Source organism: Amblyomma maculatum, chromosome 11, assembly GCF_055883805.1.
Source record: "Amblyomma maculatum isolate TAMU_Amacu chromosome 11, ASM5588380v1, whole genome shotgun sequence".
Classification (NCBI taxonomy): Eukaryota; Metazoa; Arthropoda; class Arachnida; order Ixodida; family Ixodidae; genus Amblyomma; species Amblyomma maculatum.
The window spans coordinates 106,326,762-106,340,399 of NC_139354.1; positions in this window are offsets into that span (position 1 = coordinate 106,326,762).

Here is a 13,638-nt window from a genome sequence, read left to right on the forward strand (position 1 = left end):
CCATCATATTAAACCGCAATCCAACTAAACCACATGAATGTGCTTCTTTGGCCTGAGGGTAATGTGACAGCAATGCCCTGGTAGGCTAATTTTGATCTCATCCTCTCCCTATAAAAGGAGAGCCAAATGTTGGCAGCTCCTGTCTAACAGTGTCGTGCAACTCAACACAACCTCAAACTGCCCGGCATATCAGACGCCATTACCACCTACCAACGACATGCCCGTGATTTTAAACTCCCATAGCCATTGACGCCTGACTTTCTATGAACGGGGCTTTTAACGCTACCACTTTAAAATTCTCAAAACATTCGGAGCATATTCAGATTATTGTATATATTGTTACGTGGTGGCGTGACAAGCGATGAAACACGGCGACACAGCAGGAACAGAACGACGTGCTGACATGACGATGAAGTATGCTTTAATGGCCAGCGGGCCTAGCGCGAGCACTCTGCCCCGCTCCACTGCCCGCTTCGTCATCTTCGTAGCAATATTGTTACTTATATAAAGGACATTGAACCGGTAATCCTTACCCCTAAAGGTAGCACAGTGGTCACGGCGTTACACAGCTGTGCTGGGCGTATGCACGAGATAATAACCCGGCCTCGAGGGTTGCAGCCCAGGTTGGAGAATGGCTGCGAAAACGCCCGTGTGCTATAAGGGTACACGTAATGGCTAAGCTTCTGTAGGACTCCACTATGGAACATTAACGAAATAAATATCATTAGCCTCCAGGGTGGCGCAGTGACCAGGGCGCTTGCGACTGCGTTGGGCGTATGCACAGGCTAATTACCTGGCCTTGGAGGATGTACCCAGGTTGGGGAATGGGCGCGAAAACGCCCGTGTGCTATAGGGGTACACGTAGCGGGTAAGCTTCTACAGGACTCCACTATAGACAAATAACAAAACAAATATCATTGGCCTCCAGGGTGGCGCAGTGGCTAGGGCGTTTGCGACTGCGTTGGGCGTATGCACAGGCTAATTACCTGGCCTTGGAGGACACACCCATGTTGGGGAAAGGGTACAAAAGCGCTCGTGTACTATAAGGGTTAACGTAAACACATCTACCGCTGGATGCCGCTGTATATTCCTGGGGAGGCACTATATATCTCGTCTAGCGGTGGTGGAGGGGGGTGGGCATGTTGGCAAAATATTTAAACTTACTGTAAAATTTATTTATAGTGTTCTGTGCAAAAATAAACTTTTTTGCTGCTGCTTCTTCTTCTTCTTCTTCTTCTTCTTCCCGTTGGTCCGATGTACTGCTTACCGCATGACAGTGGAATGGAATAGATGGGAGCTACTTGATGTGCGACAAAATGAGTCTCATGTTCATTGGTTTCCTTCTGTAGCTATACTTAGGCTTTATCTAGTATGGACGATTTCGGAAGTTTTGCGGGGGGGCTGAAAAACTGCTCAGACAACGGTCCGATTGCCTATCTTCAATATTGTATGGAAAATTTGAAGGATGTAGAGAAAACCTGTTGCCTTTTCTTCTATGTTGGCAGATTCTGTCCGCTCCTACGCTTTTCTTTCGCTTACACTGTCGGGCTTTATTTCTGATGCAGGCAGGAGGAGCTATCTGGTGTAGCGTGCCTTCGTTGGGCAATAGGTTTGGTGACTGAAACTACATTCAGTGAAGTGCAAGAATGATTTATTTAGAGCATTTTGTAGCACTACTAAAGCTCGGCTTCTTTCCAGCTTCCAATGCGACAACTCAAACGAAAGTGCCTTTATGCTTCGCTGATGAAAAGACCAACAGGTATGATTTGCAATAGAGCTCATTTTGGGAAAAAGAAACCTAATCGCGCCATTTTAAGGAACATCAAGAGCAAACATGAGCGAATCATGGCACTGAGAAAAATGCCTCAAATCTGGTGCATGGTTGAGTAAAAACCATTGATATCGGTCACTGAGAAAACAAGAAAATGATCAACCATACTGAAACATTGCAAGTCTTTCTGACCTTTTAATCTTTCTGTGAGACTTCTGTCATTGTGGGAGCAAATGCACACTCCTTTTTAGCAGGTAAAGGTTACCCTCGCAAGTGGTAAAGGTAGACTTTAAATCCACTTGAAGGTATCAATCGACAGCACATGATGCGGGCCATCATATTAAACCGCAATCCAACTAAACCACATGAATGTGCTTCTTTGGCCTGAGGGTAATGTGACAGCAATGCCCTGGTAGGCTAATTTTGATCTCATCCTCTCCCTATAAAAGGAGAGCCAAATGTTGGCAGCTCCTGTCTAACAGTGTCGTGCAACTCAACACAACCTCAAACTGCCCGGCAGATCAGACGCCATTACCACCTACCAACGACATGCTCGTGATTTTAAACTCCCATAGCCATTGACGCCTGACTTTCTATGAACGGGGCCTTTAACGCTACCACTTTAAAATTCTCAAAACATTCGGAGCATATTCAGATTATTGTATATATTGTTACGTGGTGGAGTGACAAGCGATGAAACACGGCGACACAGCAGGAACAGAACGACGTGCTGACATGACGATGAAGTATGCTTTAATGGCCAGCGGGCCTAGCGCGAGCACTCTGCCCCGCTCCACTGCCCGCTTCGTCATCTTCGTAGCAATATTGTTACTTATATAAAGGACATTGAACCGGTAATCCTTACCCCTAGAGGTAGCACAGTGGTCACGGCGTTACACAGCTGTGCTGGGCGTATGCACGGGATAATAACCCGGCCTCGAGGGTTGCAGCCCAGGTTGGAGAATGGCTGCGAAAACGCCCGTGTGCTATAAGGGTACACGTAATGGCTAAGCTTCTGTAGGACTCCACTATGGAACATTAACGAAATAAATATCATTAGCCTCCAGGGTGGCGCAGTGACCAGGGCGCTTGCGACTGCGTTGGGCGTATGCACAGGCTAATTACCTGGCCTTGGAGGATGTACCCAGGTTGGGGAATGGGCGCGAAAACGCCCGTGTGCTATAGGGGTACACGTAGCGGGTAAGCTTCTACAGGACTCCACTATAGACAAATAACAAAACAAATATCATTGGCCTCCAGGGTGGCGCAGTGGCTAGGGCGTTTGCGACTGCGTTGGGCGTATGCACAGGCTAATTACCTGGCCTTGGAGGACGCACCCATGTTGGGGAAAGGGTACAAAAGCGCTCGTGTACTATAAGGGTTAACGTAAAGACATCTACCGCTGGATGCCGCTGTATATTCCTGGGGAGGCACTATATATCACGTCTAGCGGTGGTGGAGGGGGGTGGGCATGTTGGCAAAATATTTAAACTTACTGTAAAATTTATTTATAGTGTTCTGTGCAAAAATAAACTTTTTTGCTGCTGCTTCTTCTTCTTCTTCTTCTTCTTCTTCCCGTTGGTCCGATGTACTGCTTACCGCATGACAGTGGAATGGAATAGATGGGAGCTACTTGATGTGCGACAAAATGAGTCTCATGTTCATTGGTTTCCTTCTGTAGCTATACTTAGGCTTTATCTAGTATGGACGATTTCGGAAGTTTTGCGGGGGGGCTGAAAAACTGCTCAGACAACGGTCCGATTGCCTATCTTCAATATTGTATGGAAAATTTGAAGGATGTAGAGAAAACCTGTTGCCTTTTCTTCTATGTTGGCAGATTCTGTCCGCTCCTACGCTTTTCTTTCGCTTACACTGTCGGGCTTTATTTCTGATGCAGGCAGGAGGAGCTATCTGGTGTAGCCTGGCTTCGTTGGGCAATAGGTTTGGTGACTGAAACTACATTCAGTGAAGTGCAAGAATGATTTATTTAGAGCATTTTGTAGCACTACTAAAGCTCGGCTTCTTTCCAGCTTCCAATGCGACAACTCAAACGAAAGTGCCTTTATGCTTCGCTGATGAAAAGACCAACAGGTATGATTTGCAATAGAGCTCATTTTGGGAAAAAGAAACCTAATCGCGCCATTTTAAGGAACATCAAGAGCAAACATGAGCGAATCATGGCACTGAGAAAAATGCCTCAAATCTGGTGCATGGTTGAGTAAAAACCATTGATATCGGTCACTGAGAAAACAAGAAAATGATCAACCATACTGAAACATTGCAAGTCTTTCTGACCTTTTAATCTTTCTGTGAGACTTCTGTCATTGTGGGAGCAAATGCACACTCCTTTTTAGCAGGTAAAGGTTACCCTCGCAAGTGGTAAAGGTAGACTTTAAATCCACTTGAAGGTATCAATCGACAGCACATGATGCGGGCCATCATATTAAACCGCAATCCAACTAAACCACATGAATGTGCTTCTTTGGCCTGAGGGTAATGTGACAGCAATGCCCTGGTAGGCTAATTTTGATCTCATCCTCTCCCTATAAAAGGAGAGCCAAATGTTGGCAGCTCCTGTCTAACAGTGTCGTGCAACTCAACACAACCTCAAACTGCCCGGCATATCAGACGCCATTACCACCTACCAACGACATGCCCGTGATTTTAAACTCCCATAGCCATTGACGCCTGACTTTCTATGAACGGGGCTTTTAACGCTACCACTTTAAAATTCTCAAAACATTCGGAGCATATTCAGATTATTGTATATATTGTTACGTGGTGGCGTGACAAGCGATGAAACACGGCGACACAGCAGGAACAGAACGACGTGCTGACATGACGATGAAGTATGCTTTAATGGCCAGCGGGCCTAGCGCGAGCACTCTGCCCCGCTCCACTGCCCGCTTCGTCATCTTCGTAGCAATATTGTTACTTATATAAAGGACATTGAACCGGTAATCCTTACCCCTAGAGGTAGCACAGTGGTCACGGCGTTACACAGCTGTGCTGGGCGTATGCACGGGATAATAACCCGGCCTCGAGGGTTGCAGCCCAGGTTGGAGAATGGCTGCGAAAACGCCCGTGTGCTATAAGGGTACACGTAATGGCTAAGCTTCTGTAGGACTCCACTATGGAACATTAACGAAATAAATATCATTAGCCTCCAGGGTGGCGCAGTGACCAGGGCGCTTGCGACTGCGTTGGGCGTATGCACAGGCTAATTACCTGGCCTTGGAGGATGTACCCAGGTTGGGGAATGGGCGCGAAAACGCCCGTGTGCTATAGGGGTACACGTAGCGGGTAAGCTTCTACAGGACTCCACTATAGACAAATAACAAAACAAATATCATTGGCCTCCAGGGTGGCGCAGTGGCTAGGGCGTTTGCGACTGCGTTGGGCGTATGCACAGGCTAATTACCTGGCCTTGGAGGACGCACCCATGTTGGGGAAAGGGTACAAAAGCGCTCGTGTACTATAAGGGTTAACGTAAACACATCTACCGCTGGATGCCGCTGTATATTCCTGGGGAGGCACTATATATCACGTCTAGCGGTGGTGGAGGGGGGTGGGCATTTTGGCAAAATATTTAAACTTACTGTAAAATTTATTTATAGTGTTCTGTGCAAAAATAAACTTTTTTGCTGCTGCTTCTTCTTCTTCTTCTTCTTCTTCTTCCCGTTGGTCCGATGTACTGCTTACCGCATGACAGTGGAATGGAATAGATGGGAGCTACTTGATGTGCGACAAAATGAGTCTCATGTTCATTGGTTTCCTTCTGTAGCTATACTTAGGCTTTATCTAGTATGGACGATTTCGGAAGTTTTGCGGGGGGGCTGAAAAACTGCTCAGACAACGGTCCGATTGCCTATCTTCAATATTGTATGGAAAATTTGAAGGATGTAGAGAAAACCTGTTGCCTTTTCTTCTATGTTGGCAGATTCTGTCCGCTCCTACGCTTTTCTTTCGCTTACACTGTCGGGCTTTATTTCTGATGCAGGCAGGAGGAGCTATCTGGTGTAGCCTGGCTTCGTTGGGCAATAGGTTTGGTGACTGAAACTACATTCAGTGAAGTGCAAGAATGATTTATTTAGAGCATTTTGTAGCACTACTAAAGCTCGGCTTCTTTCCAGCTTCCAATGCGACAACTCAAACGAAAGTGCCTTTATGCTTCGCTGATGAAAAGACCAACAGGTATGATTTGCAATAGAGCTCATTTTGGGAAAAAGAAACCTAATCGCGCCATTTTAAGGAACATCAAGAGCAAACATGAGCGAATCATGGCACTGAGAAAAATGCCTCAAATCTGGTGCATGGTTGAGTAAAAACCATTGATATCGGTCACTGAGAAAACAAGAAAATGATCAACCATACTGAAACATTGCAAGTCTTTCTGACCTTTTAATCTTTCTGTGAGACTTCTGTCATTGTGGGAGCAAATGCACACTCCTTTTTAGCAGGTAAAGGTTACCCTCGCAAGTGGTAAAGGTAGACTTTAAATCCACTTGAAGGTATCAATCGACAGCACATGATGCGGGCCATCATATTAAACCGCAATCCAACTAAACCACATGAATGTGCTTCTTTGGCCTGAGGGTAATGTGACAGCAATGCCCTGGTAGGCTAATTTTGATCTCATCCTCTCCCTATAAAAGGAGAGCCAAATGTTGGCAGCTCCTGTCTAACAGTGTCGTGCAACTCAACACAACCTCAAACTGCCCGGCATATCAGACGCCATTACCACCTACCAACGACATGCCCGTGATTTTAAACTCCCATAGCCATTGACGCCTGACTTTCTATGAACGGGGCTTTTAACGCTACCACTTTAAAATTCTCAAAACATTCGGAGCATATTCAGATTATTGTATATATTGTTACGTGGTGGCGTGACAAGCGATGAAACACGGCGACACAGCAGGAACAGAACGACGTGCTGACATGACGATGAAGTATGCTTTAATGGCCAGCGGGCCTAGCGCGAGCACTCTGCCCCGCTCCACTGCCCGCTTCGTCATCTTCGTAGCAATATTGTTACTTATATAAAGGACATTGAACCGGTAATCCTTACCCCTAGAGGTAGCACAGTGGTCACGGCGTTACACAGCTGTGCTGGGCGTATGCACGGGATAATAACCCGGCCTCGAGGGTTGCAGCCCAGGTTGGAGAATGGCTGCGAAAACGCCCGTGTGCTATAAGGGTACACGTAATGGCTAAGCTTCTGTAGGACTCCACTATGGAACATTAACGAAATAAATATCATTAGCCTCCAGGGTGGCGCAGTGACCAGGGCGCTTGCGACTGCGTTGGGCGTATGCACAGGCTAATTACCTGGCCTTGGAGGATGTACCCAGGTTGGGGAATGGGCGCGAAAACGCCCGTGTGCTATAGGGGTACACGTAGCGGGTAAGCTTCTACAGGACTCCACTATAGACAAATAACAAAACAAATATCATTGGCCTCCAGGGTGGCGCAGTGGCTAGGGCGTTTGCGACTGCGTTGGGCGTATGCACAGGCTAATTACCTGGCCTTGGAGGACGCACCCATGTTGGGGAAAGGGTACAAAAGCGCTCGTGTACTATAAGGGTTAACGTAAACACATCTACCGCTGGATGCCGCTGTATATTCCTGGGGAGGCACTATATATCTCGTCTAGCGGTGGTGGAGGGGGGTGGGCATGTTGGCAAAATATTTAAACTTACTGTAAAATTTATTTATAGTGTTCTGTGCAAAAATAAACTTTTTTGCTGCTGCTTCTTCTTCTTCTTCTTCTTCTTCTTCCCGTTGGTCCGATGTACTGCTTACCGCATGACAGTGGAATGGAATAGATGGGAGCTACTTGATGTGCGACAAAATGAGTCTCATGTTCATTGGTTTCCTTCTGTAGCTATACTTAGGCTTTATCTAGTATGGACGATTTCGGAAGTTTTGCGGGGGGGCTGAAAAACTGCTCAGACAACGGTCCGATTGCCTATCTTCAATATTGTATGGAAAATTTGAAGGATGTAGAGAAAACCTGTTGCCTTTTCTTCTATGTTGGCAGATTCTGTCCGCTCCTACGCTTTTCTTTCGCTTACACTGTCGGGCTTTATTTCTGATGCAGGCAGGAGGAGCTATCTGGTGTAGCGTGCCTTCGTTGGGCAATAGGTTTGGTGACTGAAACTACATTCAGTGAAGTGCAAGAATGATTTATTTAGAGCATTTTGTAGCACTACTAAAGCTCGGCTTCTTTCCAGCTTCCAATGCGACAACTCAAACGAAAGTGCCTTTATGCTTCGCTGATGAAAAGACCAACAGGTATGATTTGCAATAGAGCTCATTTTGGGAAAAAGAAACCTAATCGCGCCATTTTAAGGAACATCAAGAGCAAACATGAGCGAATCATGGCACTGAGAAAAATGCCTCAAATCTGGTGCATGGTTGAGTAAAAACCATTGATATCGGTCACTGAGAAAACAAGAAAATGATCAACCATACTGAAACATTGCAAGTCTTTCTGACCTTTTAATCTTTCTGTGAGACTTCTGTCATTGTGGGAGCAAATGCACACTCCTTTTTAGCAGGTAAAGGTTACCCTCGCAAGTGGTAAAGGTAGACTTTAAATCCACTTGAAGGTATCAATCGACAGCACATGATGCGGGCCATCATATTAAACCGCAATCCAACTAAACCACATGAATGTGCTTCTTTGGCCTGAGGGTAATGTGACAGCAATGCCCTGGTAGGCTAATTTTGATCTCATCCTCTCCCTATAAAAGGAGAGCCAAATGTTGGCAGCTCCTGTCTAACAGTGTCGTGCAACTCAACACAACCTCAAACTGCCCGGCAGATCAGACGCCATTACCACCTACCAACGACATGCTCGTGATTTTAAACTCCCATAGCCATTGACGCCTGACTTTCTATGAACGGGGCCTTTAACGCTACCACTTTAAAATTCTCAAAACATTCGGAGCATATTCAGATTATTGTATATATTGTTACGTGGTGGAGTGACAAGCGATGAAACACGGCGACACAGCAGGAACAGAACGACGTGCTGACATGACGATGAAGTATGCTTTAATGGCCAGCGGGCCTAGCGCGAGCACTCTGCCCCGCTCCACTGCCCGCTTCGTCATCTTCGTAGCAATATTGTTACTTATATAAAGGACATTGAACCGGTAATCCTTACCCCTAGAGGTAGCACAGTGGTCACGGCGTTACACAGCTGTGCTGGGCGTATGCACGGGATAATAACCCGGCCTCGAGGGTTGCAGCCCAGGTTGGAGAATGGCTGCGAAAACGCCCGTGTGCTATAAGGGTACACGTAATGGCTAAGCTTCTGTAGGACTCCACTATGGAACATTAACGAAATATCATTAGCCTCCAGGGTGGCGCAGTGACCAGGGCGCTTGCGACTGCGTTGGGCGTATGCACAGGCTAATTACCTGGCCTTGGAGGATGTACCCAGGTTGGGGAATGGGCGCGAAAACGCCCGTGTGCTATAGGGGTACACGTAGCGGGTAAGCTTCTACAGGACTCCACTATAGACAAATAACAAAACAAATATCATTGGCCTCCAGGGTGGCGCAGTGGCTAGGGCGTTTGCGACTGCGTTGGGCGTATGCACAGGCTAATTACCTGGCCTTGGAGGACGCACCCATGTTGGGGAAAGGGTACAAAAGCGCTCGTGTACTATAAGGGTTAACGTAAAGACATCTACCGCTGGATGCCGCTGTATATTCCTGGGGAGGCACTATATATCACGTCTAGCGGTGGTGGAGGGGGGTGGGCATGTTGGCAAAATATTTAAACTTACTGTAAAATTTATTTATAGTGTTCTGTGCAAAAATAAACTTTTTTGCTGCTGCTTCTTCTTCTTCTTCTTCTTCTTCTTCCCGTTGGTCCGATGTACTGCTTACCGCATGACAGTGGAATGGAATAGATGGGAGCTACTTGATGTGCGACAAAATGAGTCTCATGTTCATTGGTTTCCTTCTGTAGCTATACTTAGGCTTTATCTAGTATGGACGATTTCGGAAGTTTTGCGGGGGGGCTGAAAAACTGCTCAGACAACGGTCCGATTGCCTATCTTCAATATTGTATGGAAAATTTGAAGGATGTAGAGAAAACCTGTTGCCTTTTCTTCTATGTTGGCAGATTCTGTCCGCTCCTACGCTTTTCTTTCGCTTACACTGTCGGGCTTTATTTCTGATGCAGGCAGGAGGAGCTATCTGGTGTAGCCTGGCTTCGTTGGGCAATAGGTTTGGTGACTGAAACTACATTCAGTGAAGTGCAAGAATGATTTATTTAGAGCATTTTGTAGCACTACTAAAGCTCGGCTTCTTTCCAGCTTCCAATGCGACAACTCAAACGAAAGTGCCTTTATGCTTCGCTGATGAAAAGACCAACAGGTATGATTTGCAATAGAGCTCATTTTGGGAAAAAGAAACCTAATCGCGCCATTTTAAGGAACATCAAGAGCAAACATGAGCGAATCATGGCACTGAGAAAAATGCCTCAAATCTGGTGCATGGTTGAGTAAAAACCATTGATATCGGTCACTGAGAAAACAAGAAAATGATCAACCATACTGAAACATTGCAAGTCTTTCTGACCTTTTAATCTTTCTGTGAGACTTCTGTCATTGTGGGAGCAAATGCACACTCCTTTTTAGCAGGTAAAGGTTACCCTCGCAAGTGGTAAAGGTAGACTTTAAATCCACTTGAAGGTATCAATCGACAGCACATGATGCGGGCCATCATATTAAACCGCAATCCAACTAAACCACATGAATGTGCTTCTTTGGCCTGAGGGTAATGTGACAGCAATGCCCTGGTAGGCTAATTTTGATCTCATCCTCTCCCTATAAAAGGAGAGCCAAATGTTGGCAGCTCCTGTCTAACAGTGTCGTGCAACTCAACACAACCTCAAACTGCCCGGCATATCAGACGCCATTACCACCTACCAACGACATGCCCGTGATTTTAAACTCCCATAGCCATTGACGCCTGACTTTCTATGAACGGGGCTTTTAACGCTACCACTTTAAAATTCTCAAAACATTCGGAGCATATTCAGATTATTGTATATATTGTTACGTGGTGGCGTGACAAGCGATGAAACACGGCGACACAGCAGGAACAGAACGACGTGCTGACATGACGATGAAGTATGCTTTAATGGCCAGCGGGCCTAGCGCGAGCACTCTGCCCCGCTCCACTGCCCGCTTCGTCATCTTCGTAGCAATATTGTTACTTATATAAAGGACATTGAACCGGTAATCCTTACCCCTAAAGGTAGCACAGTGGTCACGGCGTTACACAGCTGTGCTGGGCGTATGCACGAGATAATAACCCGGCCTCGAGGGTTGCAGCCCAGGTTGGAGAATGGCTGCGAAAACGCCCGTGTGCTATAAGGGTACACGTAATGGCTAAGCTTCTGTAGGACTCCACTATGGAACATTAACGAAATAAATATCATTAGCCTCCAGGGTGGCGCAGTGACCAGGGCGCTTGCGACTGCGTTGGGCGTATGCACAGGCTAATTACCTGGCCTTGGAGGATGTACCCAGGTTGGGGAATGGGCGCGAAAACGCCCGTGTGCTATAGGGGTACACGTAGCGGGTAAGCTTCTACAGGACTCCACTATAGACAAATAACAAAACAAATATCATTGGCCTCCAGGGTGGCGCAGTGGCTAGGGCGTTTGCGACTGCGTTGGGCGTATGCACAGGCTAATTACCTGGCCTTGGAGGACACACCCATGTTGGGGAAAGGGTACAAAAGCGCTCGTGTACTATAAGGGTTAACGTAAACACATCTACCGCTGGATGCCGCTGTATATTCCTGGGGAGGCACTATATATCTCGTCTAGCGGTGGTGGAGGGGGGTGGGCATGTTGGCAAAATATTTAAACTTACTGTAAAATTTATTTATAGTGTTCTGTGCAAAAATAAACTTTTTTGCTGCTGCTTCTTCTTCTTCTTCTTCTTCTTCTTCCCGTTGGTCCGATGTACTGCTTACCGCATGACAGTGGAATGGAATAGATGGGAGCTACTTGATGTGCGACAAAATGAGTCTCATGTTCATTGGTTTCCTTCTGTAGCTATACTTAGGCTTTATCTAGTATGGACGATTTCGGAAGTTTTGCGGGGGGGCTGAAAAACTGCTCAGACAACGGTCCGATTGCCTATCTTCAATATTGTATGGAAAATTTGAAGGATGTAGAGAAAACCTGTTGCCTTTTCTTCTATGTTGGCAGATTCTGTCCGCTCCTACGCTTTTCTTTCGCTTACACTGTCGGGCTTTATTTCTGATGCAGGCAGGAGGAGCTATCTGGTGTAGCGTGCCTTCGTTGGGCAATAGGTTTGGTGACTGAAACTACATTCAGTGAAGTGCAAGAATGATTTATTTAGAGCATTTTGTAGCACTACTAAAGCTCGGCTTCTTTCCAGCTTCCAATGCGACAACTCAAACGAAAGTGCCTTTATGCTTCGCTGATGAAAAGACCAACAGGTATGATTTGCAATAGAGCTCATTTTGGGAAAAAGAAACCTAATCGCGCCATTTTAAGGAACATCAAGAGCAAACATGAGCGAATCATGGCACTGAGAAAAATGCCTCAAATCTGGTGCATGGTTGAGTAAAAACCATTGATATCGGTCACTGAGAAAACAAGAAAATGATCAACCATACTGAAACATTGCAAGTCTTTCTGACCTTTTAATCTTTCTGTGAGACTTCTGTCATTGTGGGAGCAAATGCACACTCCTTTTTAGCAGGTAAAGGTTACCCTCGCAAGTGGTAAAGGTAGACTTTAAATCCACTTGAAGGTATCAATCGACAGCACATGATGCGGGCCATCATATTAAACCGCAATCCAACTAAACCACATGAATGTGCTTCTTTGGCCTGAGGGTAATGTGACAGCAATGCCCTGGTAGGCTAATTTTGATCTCATCCTCTCCCTATAAAAGGAGAGCCAAATGTTGGCAGCTCCTGTCTAACAGTGTCGTGCAACTCAACACAACCTCAAACTGCCCGGCAGATCAGACGCCATTACCACCTACCAACGACATGCTCGTGATTTTAAACTCCCATAGCCATTGACGCCTGACTTTCTATGAACGGGGCCTTTAACGCTACCACTTTAAAATTCTCAAAACATTCGGAGCATATTCAGATTATTGTATATATTGTTACGTGGTGGAGTGACAAGCGATGAAACACGGCGACACAGCAGGAACAGAACGACGTGCTGACATGACGATGAAGTATGCTTTAATGGCCAGCGGGCCTAGCGCGAGCACTCTGCCCCGCTCCACTGCCCGCTTCGTCATCTTCGTAGCAATATTGTTACTTATATAAAGGACATTGAACCGGTAATCCTTACCCCTAGAGGTAGCACAGTGGTCACGGCGTTACACAGCTGTGCTGGGCGTATGCACGGGATAATAACCCGGCCTCGAGGGTTGCAGCCCAGGTTGGAGAATGGCTGCGAAAACGCCCGTGTGCTATAAGGGTACACGTAATGGCTAAGCTTCTGTAGGACTCCACTATGGAACATTAACGAAATAAATATCATTAGCCTCCAGGGTGGCGCAGTGACCAGGGCGCTTGCGACTGCGTTGGGCGTATGCACAGGCTAATTACCTGGCCTTGGAGGATGTACCCAGGTTGGGGAATGGGCGCGAAAACGCCCGTGTGCTATAGGGGTACACGTAGCGGGTAAGCTTCTACAGGACTCCACTATAGACAAATAACAAAACAAATATCATTGGCCTCCAGGGTGGCGCAGTGGCTAGGGCGTTTGCGACTGCGTTGGGCGTATGCACAGGCTAATTACCTGGCCTTGGAGGACGCACCCATGTTGGGGAAAGGGTA